This window comes from Aulonocara stuartgranti (genome assembly GCF_965226115.1).
Source record: "Aulonocara stuartgranti genome assembly, chromosome: 2".
In the NCBI taxonomy this organism is placed as follows: Eukaryota; Metazoa; Chordata; class Actinopteri; order Cichliformes; family Cichlidae; genus Aulonocara; species Aulonocara stuartgranti.
In genome coordinates, this window is record NC_138940.1 from 20,118,738 (window position 1) to 20,137,453 (window position 18,716).

Here is an 18,716-nt window from a genome sequence, read left to right on the forward strand (position 1 = left end):
ACAAAGACTTTTCAACAAACTTATCTTGTTTCTAAGGGGAGGAGGGGAGGAGGAGTCAGGGAATGAGAGAAAATGAGACCGTGGAAACAGGCTGAACCTAGCTGCCATGGACTATTATGTCTGCAGTGGAAATTTCAAATCCCAGCTGTTTCAATAGAATGGGACAGATGGACAGAGTGCAGAGGTATCGTTGGTACATGTGTGTTCTAAAATAAAAGAGAATTGTGCTGATTGTAGGGATGGAGCCCTAGCTGGGGCTGTTTTTGATCAGTGACTTCAAAGAAAGTACTGATGGCGAGCCAGTGTTAATCCTCAGCCTCTAGTACACAAAGGGCATAAAATTGAAAATCCTACGTGATTCCCTTGTTGACATCTTTCTTGAGTTACTCTGTTCACAAGATTTTCAGAAAACCGGACAACTTAGCTTGACTCCAAGATTTTTAGAAGATGCACCTATGGTATCCTCAATTTGAAAATCCTTGTTCGTTGCCTTGTTCTAGAGTTATCACATTCACAAACCTTGGTGTGAAATGTCACCCATCCACCTGGTGGCGTGATGAGAATACCCCATCAGCCATAAAAGGCTGATGACATTAAGATGAGAGGAAATTTTAACGATGAATGGAAGGAAGAAAGAGGCATATTGGAAACATTCCATCTCAGACACTATCACATGCCTGAAGTTAAAGAATTGAGAACAATGAGGGAGGGTGGGGCATGTAAACGAGAATGAACGAGAATGAACAGCTTGCAGAACTGGGGGAACCTATATAGATGACAACCGGAAGGAGTGTGTTTGGAGGCGTGGTCCTGTCCTGAAATTCCGATACATAATCTCCAAGAACTTGGAAATTTTGCATCCATTCTTACATTACTGCCATCTTGTGGTCATAGTCGGCTATTGCTGGTGAAAGCTCCACATATTTCAGGCTTATAGGGAACTGTAGCTGCCTCCATTTTACAAGCATGTCCATCTCCTCTTAACAATGACTAAGTTGTGTAAACTGAGCACTTTATTTCTGGTGGTTTGGACATTTCTAATTAACCAGAGCAGAAAGGTGAAGACATTCATGTAGAATGTGTATAGGCTCAAAGCATATTTAAAACACAGAGAGCACAAACTGTATGTTTTGATGTCGTCCAATTGTCCCTGTGAAATTGTTAAATACTGCAGGAAGATGTTTCTGTTTGTGTGTGTGTATAGTGGGCGTGGGGGGCTTAATCGCTTCTGCTTGCCTTTCTGTAAAAGTCACTGCACGCCACTGTTGTGTTCACATAGAAGTTAATTTTACAGGTACCACCCCCATAAACATTGCTGCAGACCAATGTTTCTTGTAGCTGATTGGTTAAAAATATCCACAAACTCCCAAACACTCTCGAATGTCCCTGAGAGTATAAATGAACTGGTCCAGTGTACCGCGACCAAGATAAGAACCAAGACTTGTGAGTTCGGATCAGAATTTTCACAGAGGAACAAACTGACATTATTTCTTAAACCAACACTTTTTTCATTTGTCAACTTCAATTTAATTCAGTTCTATTCACAGTTACCTCAAGTTACTTTATATTGTAAGGCAAACCCTGCAATAATACAGCATACATACATCCAAAATAATCAGACAACCCCCTGTGAGGAAGCACTTGGCAAAAGTGTGAAGGAAAATCTATGTTTTAACAGGAAGAACCAGTGAGGGGCAACTACCTGCAGAGACCAGTTGGGGGCGAGGGGGGGAGACAGGACAAAAGCCACAGTGTCCAAGAAAGCCAGAGATGAATAACAATGATTAAAAGCAAAGTGGTGCATGAACACTGGGAGTAAAGGGGAGTTGAAACGCAGACATATACTATAACCTCAAGTCACCAACATGTCCACACAGGAAACCCCCGAAATTTTGTTGAACTTTTGCAATTAAATGCTATATTTATGTTTATTTTTATCAGAAATATATTGTTGTTTTTTTTTCTCTTTCTTTTTCTTCTCTTATTCTTTTTTTTTCTTTCTTCTTTCTCGTTGCCCTTTATCGAGGAAATGAACTGGAATAACTTTGTGGGTTCGGTTGCCTCTCCTGGCTCCTTCCTACCCTCTCCTGGGAGCAAAAGAGCAGTAATCATTGATCTCACAGCACTTCTCCCCATTGGGATTTCTTTGTTAAGACTGGTATACTCGGAAATTCACATTTCTACTGTATTTACACATTTCTACTGTATTTACACCAACAGATCTCAAATGATTCATTATTTATTAAAAAAAAAAAAAAAGAAATATATTGTTAGTTACCATTATTCCATTACTTTAAGGAAAAAATGTAATCAAATGCACTTCTATAATAAAGACAGCAATTCCTGTTGACAGCTCCTGCAAAAATCGCTCCGTGTTCATTTCCCACTTTTGATTATCAACAACAAGAGAACTTAGACTTAACTTCAAATGCTAAAACACAGTGTCATGAATTTAGCGAAGTGTAATCGTTATATTTTCCTTCATATTTGCAAACTAACAAATGCCAACTCAGTATGATAGAGCATGCTAACATCCACAATTTGCCAGACAAGCCCACCCTGGACACAATAATACTGATGGGCAAATAGTGAAAAAATAATGGCCACTGGCGACGGCTCCCGGGCCTGGCAGATCCCCATGCACTAAATAGGAGTGAAGAAGTTTAAGAATTGAGAACAAGGAGCAAGGGAGGGTGGGGCACATAAACGAGAATGATCAGTTTGCAGAACTGGGGGTGTTTGGAGGCGTGGTCCCACTCCTGAAATTCCGATACCTAATCTCCAACAACTTGGAAATTTCCAAAAAGGGAAAAAAGACAATTTAATATTTATTTTATGTTTACAGTATGTGATTTAATTTATTTACAGTATGTGCTGTTTCACCTGCTCACACTGGATATATTTAAACTCATTTTCATGCCCACTCATATTTTGAAGCCCAATTTAAAAAAAAAAAAATCAACATCCAGACAAATTAAAAACTACAAACTATGAAAGTAGCTATTACACACACTTTCATTACACCTCAAAGTAACAGTTTAACAGGTCATAATTCATTTTCAGGTTCCACAACTGCCCAAGTTCCAGTATAATGATCACACTGGCATTTGGCCCTTGAACCCAGATATTTTTAATGAAGCACACTCCTCACCATGTGTAAAGGTTACCACCTCAATCAGAGACTGCCTTTCAAACTCTGCCACAGATGACCAGTCGACTTTATGTCGGATTGAGGTCTGATGGGAATCCACAAGCAGATCCAACTGCAGGAAATGTGCTTGTCTTTACAAGTTCATTTGCCAATGAAAAAATGGGCCAGTGTCTCTGTTTGTCTACAAAAATGACACCCTTAGTGCTTCCCTCGTGGATGCTTGGTCCTCTTACTCCCTATTCTTCAAATCATTCAAATCTAGGATCAATGACGAGAAGGTAACCTGGGAGAAATATGATCTCCCTGTTAGTGCTCTCAGCGCAGCGTTTTAAATAAACTGAGTGCTTTTCAGGGAGGTTTCAATGACAACATGATAACAAAGAAATGCAGTGCAAAGGTAACAAATGCACTGACTCGTTTTTCAGCAGGACGTACTTTTAAAAAGCCTTGCTGCATGAAAACGTGAGTTTACTGTTTGTACAGAGCACAGTTACTCCGAGGATGTTTCTTCATTTCTTCCATTTTATAATAATCCCTTGAAAAGTGATGTTGCACAGGGGACCCAGCTGTTCAGGTTTGCACTCCTGAATGATTTCTTCTGATAGCACAGAAACCATCTGAACATAGCAATTACTAAAAGTAAGCAGTGCTCCTTTGAGTGATCATGGACATTGACAGAGATGCTGGTGTTAGAACTGCTGCCCTGCTTGGAAAACCTCGCTGATTCCAGCACTGCATTTCAATCCAGTTCAAATCAGTTTTAGAGAGTTCAACACTGGATGTGAAGGTAAAAACTAAATAAGTTATTTCTGACATCGTACATTATTGTGCACAGCACAAAGGACATCTCTGAAAACATATTTTTATGTTTCTCTAAAAAAGATTATAAATTTTGTATAGTGTGTTCATCAACAAAAAAAAGGCAAAAAGAATGAGTGATGGGTTCAAGGACTTTTCCCCCTGCAGCAGCAGAAGAGACCCTGCAAAAGAGCCGCTTTGCTGCTGCAGATGGAGAGCATTTACTGGCTCTAAAAACAACTGTAAAACAAAGCACTTCTGCCTTCTTTTAGAACATTCTGCAATAACAGAAGGCACTAAAATCAAGAACATCAGCTTTCATTTAGTGAAACGTGGGACCACAGCGGTGCTTCCACTGGTGCCAGAGTCAGCTGGATGTTTTCTGTCCTCCTCCCACACAGAGCAGGGAAACAGCAGGTGTTTGTGGGATTTGGAGGCAAAGTTGCTGTTGTATATGCAGAGACAAGTATAATGCAAGTCTGTGAGCATGTTTGCATGCATATTAATTAACATGTGAATTCTATTCTAGTTTTGTGCTCATATTCACAATTAGTTTGAGCTGGCAGCTCAGCAACCACTTTGACCTTTTGCCCATCACCTGGTCAGTTTCTATATCATTTGGGTGTTTGCTTGGACTTTACTGCATTTACCACTCTCAGAGTTTTTATTATTGCATAAATAACCAAATATTATCTACAATCTGTTTCTTTATTTCAAGATAATCTTATTATTTTCATATGGTTCATTAAAGGGTTTGTATTCATTACAAACTGATACCTTGAGTTTTGATTGTTTGGTAACCACATAGGCAGCAGAGGATTACCCAGATTAGCATACAGGAAGTGGTGATAAAACAGATAACCTGGCTGGAAGAAAAAAAAAATCACACATCACTCTCTCAAACCATTTGAGTCTGGTTCTGCTGGTTTTCTTCCAGTTAAAGGGGATGTTTTTCTTCCCTCTGTTACCAGGTGCTTGTTGTTGGTAGCATGATATATGTTTCAGACATTCAGGGACTTTATTCAGTCTGTCAAACTACAAAGCACATAAATTCAGGCCACAGTGATCCCTGGTGTTTAAGGAATTAGGAGTGAAGCAGCTGTCATAAAGAAGCAGGATGAATGCAAATGCAAATACTAAGGCCTTCATTTAGTAAATTAGTCATAAAGCAAATCTAAAAAAAAATACAGAGATCCTATATCATTGGTGTCAAACTCTGGCCCGCGGGCCAAATTTGGCCCACAGCCTAATTACATTTGGCCCGCGAAGCCATACCAAATTACTATTAGCGCTGGCCTACTGGTATTATACAGCTAATATATATATTGTTTAGTATTAAGCTGTGTGTTTAGTATGTGCTCAAACACGTTTTGCTTGTTCCATATTCAGTTTTTCAGCAAAACGTGTTTGAGCACATAAGAAAAGATTCATTCTTATATCTGGAGGAATAAATATATTTCAAAAAATACTAACGTTAGCCCGCGACTTTGTTCCAGCTTTGAATTTTTGCCCACTGTGTATTTGAGTTTGACACCCCTGTCCTATATAGAGTCAGATATTATGTCTGATAGCTCTTTATCTCTGCTTTTAGAACAGCTTAATTTGCTCTTAAAAGCTCTTAATTAATTGATTTAGTAAAAATCAAGGGCACATAATAATTGATGGGACTTTGTGTCATGTGAGGGAACCTAAAAGGTAAATCTGCCCCATGAAAAATATTTATTTTGAAATAAACAAACAAAGAATAAATTATGCAGTTGAGGGAATCGTAATTCTATGTGACCTCTTCCTTAATTTACAAATTGTTACACATTACATCAGTAGACAAGTCTGAACGCTATCCACAAGAAGGACAGAAGAACTTTAATGTCACCCACTGGTTTCTGGAGTAGGGCACTATGGTGCCTGAAAGTAGCCTATCACATGAGACCAGAGTCAAGTGAAAGAGTGGATGCTGGTTTCTTACTGGGTAGCTATCACAGAGACACAGTAGAATTTCACTCACTGAAACTGGATCGTAAAGTTTTTGCAGGGTTTGTACCTCACAGTGGGCCATATTATTTGTAAGATACATGTTATAAAAATGCTCCAAAAGACACCATGAATACAAAAAGAGTGCAGCAAGCTAATTCTTGAGGAAGAGGAGAAGCAGATAAGATAAAGGCCCTGTTATTACTGATAAAAGTATCTATAGATACTCACATTAGGAGTCAGCCACAGGAGGACGTCAGAGGAACAACATCAGCATGGACTTCATTTTTCAGTCGTTAAAGTTGCAGCTTGGATTTAACACACTGCCCCCAAAAAACATACCCAGATTTTTTTCCTGCTCCAAATCAGCGGGGTTACTGAAAGTACAAACTCTCTTTATTACTCCTATTAACCCTAATGCTAATTTAGCTAATATTGCTGGCTACATACAAGTAGCTGAGGCAAATAACAGATGAGTTAATGGGCTGTAATTACGGAGGTAATTTAAAATACATTACATGTGTGATGAAAGGGCGTTAAAGTGGCAAAACCCTCTCAAGTCCAATTCATTCGGTCTCATTGTCTTGACATAGAAAATGAATTGAAATAGCACACAACTCAAAACAGCTAACAACAGTTTGCATCTTAATTCCATGTGCAGTCAGAAGCATTTTGAATGCATTCAATGTTTTATTTTTTATGTTGCCATTTAAGACTTTTTTCAAGTCTTTTTCCCGGAGACTTCCTGATGGAGGTCTAATAGAGTGCAATGATTCCACTGTCAGATAAACTAAGGCAGGGTCTCCACTTTAAAGATGGTTTTTGTGAAGCCATATCAGTGCAAAAAGTTGCCTGATGGCCTTAACTTGACCCCTGGCTGAGGGTTTAAAAGTTGACTTAATAGACAGGAAGGAACATTGAAAAGGGTTATTACACTCAGAGCATATAAACACACCCACACACACACACACTCCAAAGAATAAGTCTCTTGTAAAGACTTACGATCCCCAGTGATACCCATTCATCGAAGGTCAGCCCACGGTAGATATGATGGGTTTGAGTATCTTATCTTGCCATGAAAATGTATTTCTAGAGCAAACTGTTGCACAATAGCCGTCCTTACACATAGATATGAAATGTGCTTGTGCTTTGTTGTAGCAACCCACAGACCTTGTCCTTTAAATACACATTATATTACAGAACCCTTCCGTACAAGAAGGCATTCAGCACAGAGTGCTCTAGGATATGAAATTAGGATATAATATGATTAGGAGAGGATGTAATACAATACAATTAAATTTGATGGAGTGAGATCAAGCCAAAAAAAAAAAAAAAAGAACAGGGGGAGGGAAAGAAAAAGTCTCGATTCATCCCTACATTTTTCTGTGCTGTGATGAGATCAGGTTATTCTATTAGCGCTTTAGTGATGACAGCTTTACAATGCCGTCTGTTGGCGCTCAAACTCAACTGAACACAGGAAATAAGAGTCTGAGCCGCTGCTACTGTTGCATCCCTGCCTGGATCTCACTCCTGCTCTCTCTTCACTCTGGGCTCTGATTGAAAGTGGATTTATAGGCAAGCGAAAAGTAGACTTTTATTTGCTCTCTCTCTCTCTCTCTGTCATTCTCTTTGTCTCTCTCTGCGTGCATGTCTCCTCTTTCCACATTCTTAAGTTCTTAGATTCTCAACAATCTGAAAAATGCTCCTATTCAGACAGCAACCTGCTGCTATATCTTCTGCTTAGTCCTTTACTTTCACGCTCTCTCGTACTGGTTTCTGATCCTTGACTGGACTGGGAGACAGGAGATAAGAGGTAAGGCTTGACTCGTGCTGCTAGATCCCAGATCACTTGCTTCGCCGGATTTTCCCAGTTTTGCTTTCCTATACAGGAAGCAGATATAAGATGCCCACTGTGTGTCTTTTATCCATATAATCGAAGAAGAAGTACCTTTTATTGTCCCTGTGCTACAACAGAGGAAAATTAGAAGCCTCTAATTATGTTTAATCACTCATGTGCAACATAAAGATTTATACACTAATAACTTCTGTTCATCTTTGGTGAACTACTAATTCCACTCAGTGAACAGTTACAAATGAACACAAGGTCAAACTCAGTTCATCATGGAGACCATAAACATTATAGATTCTGAAATGAATGAGTCCAACTCCCAGCTATGCACTAACTCTGCCCCTGTGTATATTAACCTGAGTGCCTCAAACACTCAGATGACAGCTGTGGGCTGAAATACAGCAAATCCCCACTGTGATGTGAGTCTGGTCTGGACTGGCTTTGCCATCTGAATATATGAACAGTGAGTAACCAGAGGTTTGGAAGTGACCCCTAGCAGTGAAAAATTGACAGATTATAAGGAAAAAGGATCAATCAATCAATCAATCAATTAATTTTTATTTATAAAGCACTTTTCATACAGAAATGTAGCACAAAGTGGAAAAAGGATGCTCCTGCATATCTTATAATAAATAATATACCGTTCTGTCATTGCCCAGTGTTTATGCATTTGTACATTTTGATTCTGGTTTATTTAATATCCTCAGATTTAGTGTATATCCCTGGTTTTGCTTCTGTTTGTTGTTTTTCTGCTTTGTGTTATATTTTGTAATTTCTGGTCTTCTTCTTGTTCTGTTTCCAAGCCTTCCCTAAGTGTCCACATTCCATGTTTTGACAGCCTTGTCTTCATGTTTGTTTGACTCTTGTCTCCGTGTTCGGTATTCCATTCCTGTCTCTCCAGTCAGTCTTATTTCCATGTCTGTTTCTCCCCTGGTCTCAGTGTCAAGCCCGCGTGTCTTAATCTTGGTCTCTGAGCTTATTGTACTTATTTATTTTGTCAGTCTCTCGTCCAGTGTCAGTGTTCTCATTTTTGCTCCCCCCATCCTGTTAGTCTGTAGTTCCTGCTGTGTTCCCTCCTGTTTCCCATCCAGTCATTATAAAAACCCTCCTACATCAGATGGGTGCTCAGGCGAGCCGCCCAAGCGTACTGCGTCTGCTGGGTTCATGCCGCCACCTACTTCCGAGTATGAACCTGAGCCTGCTATGTGCCCTGCACAGCCCCAGCCTGCCTCAGCCAGAGGTCTGTGTTCCCCTGTCCTGTCGTGCTCCTTTTGGTCCTGCTTCACCTGAGGGGCTCCGTCTCCAATGTTGGGCTCCAGTCCTGTCGCTCGGTGGGTCTTCTTCATCCTTGTTGACCTCCAGACCAACTCTGCCTCAGTCGTCAGCTTCCAGATCTACTCCACCTTCGTCGCCAGCCTCCCAGTCAGCCTCCAGATCACCATCACCCACACAGTTGGTCACGAGGACATCCTGCAGAGCTAATCTGTCTCCACCGTCGGCCATGCAGCCGGCCTCCTGAACTGCTTGTTCTTTGTTTTGGACTCTTGTGCTCCTTGTTTTGGTGGTTTTGCTCTTGTATTACTTCCAGCTGTGTTCTCTCCTGCTTCCCATCATCTCCTTATCCTGTGTGTATTTAAGTTCTCTGTCTTCCTCTGCTCATTGTCGCGTTGTCCTCGTTTGCTGTATTTCCCTTTGCTCTGTGGTTCCTAGTTCCTAGTTTCCTCCTGGCCTGAGTTTTCATATTTTTGTATTTAGTACAGTGCAAGTCTCAGTACAGCAGTAAAGGTGCCTCCTTGAGTTTATTCCCCTGCCTCTGAGTCCTGTATTTGAGTCCCACCCTGCTGTACCTGACACTTTCTTTTGCATTTACAGAATTAAACCAGCTCCTACTAGGTGATAATTCTGATAAAATTTACTATTCAACCATAAATATAAAAAACGTAACAACAATACCAAAAACGAAGAAGAACAAGAAGAACAACAACAAAGGATTATAACAAGGACTGGAACAGCTACCAACACTGTTTCAACACTAACATAAATTTCTTTTCTTGCAGAGCAAAGCCCTCCTGCTGCTCTCCAAGGCATGTGACTCCATACACTGGTCCTTTGTAAGCTGTGTTTACTTGTATGTTAGTCAAGGCTAAAGCACATGGACATGGCGCTGCCCTCAGCAGCGTGAGCTACTGGCCGTTTCTTCTACACATTTTTCCACCAAGGTCAGGGTGTACCGATACAGCATTTCAATTTGCCACGTTGATATGGTTTACGTAACACTTTCAATTCAGCATCTACTCTATCAAACAAACACTTTCTAATGGCCTACAAGATTGAACTGGGTCTAAACAATAAACAAGTGTATGGTGAGAGAAGGAGAGGCTACTCTGTGGAATATAAACTGTTTAAAACCGGCTGTACTGCTTTTAGTTTGCACTCAACATGCTTTCAAGGACATTCGCCCAGAGGAGAACCGGTTGTTTGTAAGGTGTAATAGATGATGTACGCTTTAAACAGGTGCAAAATGTAACTATATCTCACGTAAACATCCTATCTGATAGGAAGTAGTCCAGTGGAGAAGATTTGTTTGCTCAGGCGGTATTTACACCAACAAACCAGTGAGACACAAAACCTGTGTCTTTATAGCTGAACCTCAAAATACACCAAGTGTATTATTTTTCACGTATATATTATTTTTTTAATAACAGATTCTAAGCTCTCATCACCCAGTTTCTCTGTTTCAGTGCTGATCCACTGCCTCTGCTTATTTAATCCTGTACATACAGTGTTGGGGAGTAATGGAGTACATGGAGTACATGGAGTACTCAAAATATGAGTAACTGTATTCTGTTACACTTACAGTTTAAAAATGTGGTATTCAGAATACAGTTACTTTGTTGAAATAAAGGGATTACACGGTGGTCTTTCCCTGTTTCATATGTTAGGCTATGCCCGCTCTATTTTTGGTAATTCAACGCTCGTGGAAACCCAAACAAAACACCATTAAGAGGCTTTAATGCCGGTGTCTCAATCTCGCGTCTCATAATGACATGAAGAAATATTTTTTAAAATGATTTAATATGAAGGCAATAGGCAGAGTGTTACAGGCATCACCCTAAAGCATGTAGCCTGATGGGCAGTGTAGTCCGTGCTGCAGGGAGAATGGACTGTCATACCGGTGATGTGTATGTGAGCGAGGGAGGGAGAGAAAGGAAAAGTACGAGCTGTCACCGAGCAGAAACGGGAGCTGGAAGCATGTAAATATAATAAAAACCACTGCAGGCAAAAAGAGAGCCTGACGAGCCCAGCTGTAAGTAAGCTATTAAGACTCGACTGTACACCGTGTTTGTGTTTTGCTCTGAAACAATAAGTTCAGTTGGAGCAGCCTTTCAACGCCTCTCTCTGTCTCTCACTAGCAAAGTTGACCCAGACAACAAAGTAAAGCTAGTTTTTGGCAACGAGCCCGACACGAACCCAACGTATTAGTCAGAGGTCCCTTTACTACGGTTCAGAGCCGCGGACCTGTTTTATATACGCGTGGAATAGTTTTCTATACGAGATCGCTGCAAAAAGTGCAGCCTTACCTAATCTCCACCTACTGTTACTCATTTATATTAAGATTTAAACATCTAGTTGGTGTTGGTATGGAGAGTAACCTTCAGTAATAATAATAAATCACACAGCAATAGTACATTCATGTAGTTGTAAAAAAGCATGATAATATATTAAGTAATCCAAAGTATTCAGAATACGTTACTCTCATTGAGTAATGTAACTGAATACGTTACAAAATACATTTTGGGGCATGTAATCTGTAATCTGTAGTGGAATACATTTTAAAAGTAACCTTCCCAACATTGTGTACATATGATACGTTTTGCACAGGAATAAATAAGATACACAGTTCAGGTTTAGTTGTGACACCTGTAGGTAACTGTAACCAAACCAATCCAGCCTTCCCTCAAAAAATAAACAAAATTAAAGGGCAAAATCGTTTTGTAATATAAGTGCAAACAGCAGTAACTAAAAAGGGAGTTTTCACACCTGACACACAGAATCAGAGCTCCTGAGTTGCTGTACTATAAAATATACTGTCAGGATAGTAACCCAGTAAGGATTTTTTGGATATACATATATTTAGCATGTGTTTAAATGAAGTGCTTGGACGTACAGTGATGTGTGGACAGAGTTTTGTGCCAAAGAGAACCACACAGTGCAGCCAGTTGTCAGCAGGTGGGTGGTCTGTGGGCAAAGTAACAAACAGCCACACTCAGCAACTACTAATCGGCTTCTGCTTGTATAAACAGACACTCTCGGGACCTGAGAGGAGGGTTCCAGTTCCCCCTGTGGTGCGGCGAAATGCCTACCTCAAGTAGGCCTGAGGACCGCCATTGTTGGTATTTTTGCCACTATGGCTTTTATTCTGAAAATCTCCTTACGTGTTGCTGGGTAGGATAACAGATGTTGTACTGACTCAGTTGATGTTGTGATATGGGAGAAATTGCCGCCATACCCCCCCCCCCCCCTTATACTAAGTAAGTCCTTAATTAAAACATTTCACATTCGTCTTATACACGATGAGTAAAAACACACCTATGTTCAATTTAGTACACGGGGGGGGGGCACCACAGCTGAATCTCTATATACAGAGATCCTCTTGTAAATATAAACAATTTAGCCCTTTATTAGATTTTCAAAATTTATGTGAATTCTTTAAAAATGAATGACAAGAACGAACAGCACTGTGAAGCAGGATTTCATTTTATCCACGTAACTTCAGGATTAGCCCTGGGTTTCCTACACTATGAAGACAGTGCATTACTTACTGCTTTACATCACCATTGTAACTTTCACCGTACACCTAATCTGCTCCAAACCAGATTGTGTCCTAGATTAGATATCAACAGGTATGAAATCACCACCTACTGACTCATCACTGCTCTGGAAAATATCATTGCACCATTGCTGGAACATTCCTTATACCTCCATGTGCAGACTGTATTAGGATCTAGTTTTTCTGAAGTCTTTATCCCTAATGAGCATCAGTAATAACAGTAGATTCTTAGATGTAACTTTTTGCTTGATTCTTCTGTTTGTTGCTGAATTTTTCACCACTACTGAGGAATATTAACAATATCTTGGATAAACTAACCTGAACCAGTAGGTTTAGTGATGCAGCTCAAATCACAATAATAATAAATCAGCTTTAGCCTAAAATGGAACTCCTTACTGATTTCAAACGATGATGTGCGAGGTAGAAATATGATGTCCTTTTTTTATAAGAGGATTTTCTCTTTGAAACCACACCATTTTTGCCAAAAGACACAATTCCACTCCAAAACAAAGCAAAGCAGTCATCATGGCACTACTTTTTGTTGGAAACCTCCAATTACTTTGTCATGGAAGATTCTGTTTCACACAGTACGTATCCCATCCTGGAATAAAACACTTGACACTGGTTGCAGACAAAGACAGCAGGGACTTGTGCATCAATCACTGCAAATATGCTGCCTTTATGTTTTTGCTTCTGTAGAACTAATGACCACATTATTATTAAAGATTGTGGAATTTGCTAATTTAGTTCCTCAAAGAAAATGTAAACGGGAAGCACAAATGGTGGCTGCACCGACAGACATCCGAGGGATTAGAGCCATATGGCCACTTTCTGATTACTTTCATTTATTGTTTCAGTAAGTATCCAAAACATACAAGTTTCATTTATATAATTTTTCAAGGGATCTTATATCTGTTTTCACTCCTGTATGCTTTTCATACAAGTTTCATACAAGACAGATACAAACTTTATAAGATTTATAAATATCTTTTCCATGTGGGGAGGCACAGCTAACAGCAGCAAAGGACAGCTGTTATATGGAGCATCCTACAGTGTGTGTGTGTGTGTGTGTGTGTGTGTGTGTGTGTGTGTGTGTGTGTGTGTGTGTGTGTGTGTGTGTGTGTGTGTCACAGAAGCTTACCATGCAGTGCCAAAGTGTACACACCCCAAAAGCTTTAAGGGTTAGTAGAGGAATTAATAAGGAGGAATGAAAGGAAATATTTGGAAGACAGACGATACATTTAAAGACAACATTCATGTGTAATGTTTTAATATGGATGCTGTAGGATATAGTGGCAGCTGTATGTTAGAGAAAACTGTGCAGCGCTGTTGTGTGATGCAGCCTTTTTCACCTAGGTCACCTTGCTTGCAGGTTTTGGCTTTTCTCCGCTCCGTGTTTGGACTTTGTCAGGCAGTAGATCATAGAAAAAAATATTCCCTCTAGTACATGTGACCTTACAGAGCAGGTAAAGGTGCTGGTGAGACAAGAAGGCCATTCAAGTGTTAAGTTATGAAACTATTTTACACAAATACATGCAAAGAAAACTGAATCTCACTGGTAAAGAAACTCTACTATATAAACTAACTCACATCAGAGCAGAGAAAACCCAACACAGCTTATTTACTCAGTAATTCTAAGGATTATTTTACAGTAATATGAGGTCTCCACATGTCGCAGCTGTCAGTTAGTCTGCTTGAACTGTAACGGTAGCTTAGCTTTTGTTTCTACATCTTTGGGCAGTGAGTAAAGGGCCCTGTTTCTCTGTTTACACTCTATAGTCCTGTGAAAAACTAAGTATACCACATTATTGAATCATTTATAGTCTGACTCTTTTCTTTTTCAGCCATTCGCTTGTGGATTTGCCAGTGTGCTTGGCCATACGTATTCAGTCTTTTCAAATAGCACTGTTCTAAACTTTAACATTTAACATGTTAATTGAGTCTTGAAAAGTCAGAGATCTAACGCTTTGTTTTGGGTTTTTTTTAGTATTCAACTAAAGAAATGTGAATAATGTTGTATCTTTGCCACAAGCTGTAACAAAGTTCAGAAAGGTACGTGCACTTTCTAAAAGTCTTTTCTCGTTCATGTAGACATAACTCTGATTCATCCCTTGAGTTAGATGCTTTTTTAGGCTTCAGTGATTCATAGATCAGTGATAAGTGTTTAACAAACAAACAAAAAACATTCCTGTAAAACTGTCAGGTGCAAGGACTTTACTGAAAGTGACTGAACAAATGACCAACGTCCAAAGCAAATTCTGAAAGACCTTCAGAAAGCTTTTTAGAATAATTACTCAAAACCTCTTCAAAAACTTACAAGAAAAAATGGCTCCCTGGAAGTCAAATACAAGTTTGTTAGAATTGTTGAAACACTGTTTTTGCCCTATATACTCCATTTACACTTATGTGTGTGCATAAATTACTGCAGCCATTTTACCCAGAAAATATGAAACTATTCAAAAAATAAAGGGTGGTTTGAGGTTTTTGGATAGTACTATTGCTTGCTACATAGCTTGAATTGCTTAATAATGCACTTAAACTGAAAACTATTAATTCTTTAAAAATAAATGGTATGAAGTCCAAAACACAATCATAATTACAACAGAAATATGAGTAAAAGCAGAAAGTAGAATAAAATAGAACCGCTAGTGCTGCTACAAGTTTGTTTAGAAAGAAGAAAAAAGAAAAAAAAAAAAAAAAAAAAGGAAGTCAAATACAAAGACATGCATTATTAATAACTATTTTACAAAGCACTGTACATATACAGGATTTCCCCATAATAAGGTATGCTATTTGCACCATCTTTGTCAGACAGTGGTGAGAGTCAGAGACGCCGAGGCACAGAAGAAATCAAAAGAAAAAGCAGTGAGAGAAACTAAATGAGAGAGGATAAGGAAAGCCGCTCTTCTACCCAGGATTCTCCTGCATCGAAAATCCTGTTTGATGAAGCACCAGTGCCTCACTAATCCAGGACCTCTGGTAATGGAGGTCAGTGGAATCCAACTAGTAAAAAAATAGAAACAAAGGCAGCTGTTTTCCTTTCAATACTCCTATCTGACCTCTGTCTTAGCCGATATCCTGAAAAGAAAGCCCTTCATTAATTTACAGAATACTGCTAACTGAAAGCTAAGTGTACAATTTTGTTCAGGCAGCTTTAGCAGTGGGAAAACGATGTTTTGCTGATAAGGTCTAATACCAACTACTTCAAAGGAAAGTTTGAGGCTTACCTGAGGAGGTAGAAGTTGCTCAAGTGTTGATAGAGGGATATCACATAAAGCCAAGATGCATTCATTCCATTCTAATTTATATGTACACATTTTAACATACAGCAGGGAAGGGATGCGATCAGCACAAACATGTGCCCATGCACCACCTTTGACTTGAAATTCAGTAGATTTTGTTTAGCTGACAAACAAACACACAGTACAGAAAACATGCTTTCACCTTGCATTAGAATAAACATTGAAATTTAATCATACAAGATTTTAAAATGCACATTTTATGGTAATGGCAGTAAACGTTCTGTATGTTGATGGAGTACATGAGATATACCGTTGTAGAATCAGCAGTTTTGTGTTGTTTTTTTGTTGCGTGACTGAACTGCTCAGATTGAGCATTAGCTTGTAAGTCTTTATGTGACAAATTGTGGTCTAAATGTTATATAAAAGCGATTTTCAAATCTCCACGGTTATTCTGTGTTTCTGTAGGTTTCATTGGCATTTTTCATTTGGTAGACACGTTTGACATTTTAGATCAGATCTTTAATGATCTGTTGTCCTACTTCTCTCAGGCACCGTGATATTTTATTAAAAGAAAAATGAGGTTCATCACTGCAGAGCAATCTTGAAAACAACGCACTGACTCTAGTAAATCTTTGAAGAAGAAGAAGACGAGCAGCATGTTGCAAAGTGTTGTATTTACTTATGAAAAACAAATGACTAGATAATATTGTTGGACATGCCAGTGTCCAAGAATTGGGTGCATAAAACATGGAGGCCTGGGTGTGAGTGAGTGATTGGATGCTGTTTTTCCTCTGTGGGGTCATAAAGTTAAACGCAATAACCAGCATCATAAAGACTGATCGCAGGAAATCAGACTTCCCTGAGGCTGACACACAAACACACAGAGTGCAGGGTGATCCATCACAGTGGTGCCACATTGTACTGCATGCAGCAGGTAATAGCTGACAATTTTACAGTCTGTTATTGTGGAAGAAAATCGAATATTGGGGGAGTAGGTTTGCTAAGAGATACTTCATAACAGCCCTTTGGCAGAATATCAGAAGTGACTTTGGTTTAGGGTCTTTAAAGGGGTAACCATTACCTGATAGTTAGTTAATCTGTAACTTGATCAAATGGCAGGAACCTTAATTCAAAGTATGAATGACACATTGGTGCAGACACAACACTAAAAAAAGTCACAACCCCTCATAAGCTGTATTATGTATTAAAGCACCTTAATTCAACTTGTTAAATTGACAGACAGGTACTCGCAGTGACTCTGCAGCTCTGAGAAACTTCCTGAGTATTATCAACCGAGACTGTGAAATTCTGAAAGCTGCTGTGCAATTTTTTAAAGGAAGTCTCCTTGAACAGCAGAGCTTGGCTCCTAGCACTCTTGCTATATTTAAACAGCTCCCTGGAAGTCCTGTTCTGACCACTGTGTGAAAACGGTGAGCCTGCGGCAGGAGTGAGCAATGACTGTGCTGGTGTGGCCATTCAGGGCAAAGTTAAGATCATTTGTGCTGAACACTCCCCCTCAGGTGCCCGAGGATGTTACCTATGGTAGTGCTCTGGAGTCCAGTTGCCTCCTTCTGTCTTTCAGACAGCAGATCAAAGTTAGTTTTAGCTCCTTAAGATGTGCTTCTTAACATCTCCTTATAAAAAAAGTAATTGGACAGTTGACTCAAAGGCTATTTCATGGACAGGCATTTCCTTCGTTGTTTCTTTATCAGTTACGCAGATAAAAGGCCTGGAGTTGATTTGAGGTGTGGTGCTTACATTTGGAAGATTTTGCTGTGAACAAACAACATGCAGTCAAACGAGCTCTCAGTGCAGGTGAAACAAGCAGAAAGAAACCCATCTGAGAAAGTGCTACAATATTAGGATTGGCAAAATCTGCAGTTTGGTACATCCTGAGGAGCACTCGTGAACTTACCAACGCAAAAAGACCATGAAAGACAACAGTTGTGGATGATCGCAGAAAAATATCACAGCAGAGGAAGTGTGAAGGCTTGGGCGTGCATGGCTGTCCGTGGCACTGGGACACTAGTGTTTAATGATGATGCAACTCTGGACAGAAGCAGCCGAATGAATTTTGAGGTGTTCAGAGACATGCAGTCAAATTGATTGGGTGGCATTTATACATAGATGGACAATGACCCCAAACACACGGCCAAAGCAACCCCGGAGTTTATTAATGAAGTTGAATATTCTTGAATGGCCAAGTCAGTCACCTGATCTTAACCCAAAAGCTGAAAGTCTGTTGTTTACAACCATCATTTATATTACTGAGATCTTGTGGTTGCAGTTGGCTGTTGTCACTGAGCACCGCTTGTTTGTACTGGAAACTGTAGCTGCCTCCATTATACTGGCATGCAAAAGACCCGTGGCCACTCACAGTAAACTAAAGGGATAGCAGGCAAGCTGTTGATGACTGTGCATACACCAGCCACACTAAACAACCAAAAAGTTGAAAAGTAAGTTAACAGGTGTCAATTCGTTCATTCTTGAGAAATCATTCCCCAGATAAGGTTTTTAAACAGGGGTACACACAGGAGTACATACCTTTTGAGTCCTATGCTCTTTAGACCTTACTGTACCGACAAGTCTTCTATCAAGCTCTTAGAATAAAGTCTTAGAGTCTTAGAATAAAGTTTCTAAAAGAAATGCAGAATTAAAAATTCATCCCTTACGCTGATGCTGTCTAATACTAAATAAATAATTAAAAGTTCTTAAGAGTAATTCACTTTGTATTGTTCTCGGCAGCTTAACTTTTCAACCACTTGTTCTGCACTTTTTATTTCCCACCAGCAGCTGCTATCTAAAGACACCTCCAAAATGGCAGTGCAACACAGACCAAGCATATTACAGCCCCTCTGTTGTCGATGTTTTCTG

The 18,716-nt window shown here is 39.6% G+C and overlaps 1 long non-coding RNA gene across 1 annotated transcript in view; it reads right to left on the bottom strand.

The window, feature by feature from the left end:
- Window positions 1–18,716, bottom strand: part of LOC309688180 — a 143,307-nt gene that overhangs the window by 74,527 nt on the left and 50,064 nt on the right. The window lies entirely within an intron of this gene.